Here is a 594-nt window from a genome sequence, read left to right as displayed (position 1 = left end):
TACTAATAGTATGAATATATACAATACATCATTTGTTTCTATTAAAAAATTCGTCAATGGAGTAGAAGGAGTTGGCCACTAGTAAGTCTTTCAGGCTCCTTTTAAACTGATCTTTATTTGTAACTAAATTTTTTATGTTTACTGGCAAATTATTGAAGATGAGTGTTCCTGAGTAGTGGACCCCTTTTTGAACTAAAGTAAGTGCTTTTAAGTCCTTGTGCAGATCATTTTTGTTCCTGGTATTGTATGTATGAACTGAGCTGTTCGTTGGAAAAAGAGATATATTATTTAGGACAATTTTCATTAATGAGTAAATATACTGAGAGGCAGTAGTTAGTATATCCAGTTCTTTGAAGAGGTTTCTACAGGACGTCCGCGAATTTACTGCACAAATAATACGTATTACACGCTTTTGGACTCTGAAAACTTTTGTTTGACTTGAAGAGTTACCCCAAAATATTATACCATATGACATTATGGAATGAAAGTAGGCAAAGTATGCAAGCTTTTTCATTTTTATGTCGCCTATGTCTGCTAACACTCGAATTGCAAATACAGATTTGTTAAGGCGTTTCTGCAGTTCTGTGGTGTGCT

Source organism: Schistocerca serialis, chromosome 12 (genome assembly GCF_023864345.2).
Source record: "Schistocerca serialis cubense isolate TAMUIC-IGC-003099 chromosome 12, iqSchSeri2.2, whole genome shotgun sequence".
NCBI classification, from domain to species: domain Eukaryota; kingdom Metazoa; phylum Arthropoda; class Insecta; order Orthoptera; family Acrididae; genus Schistocerca; species Schistocerca serialis.
This window is presented reverse-complemented; position numbering follows the sequence as displayed.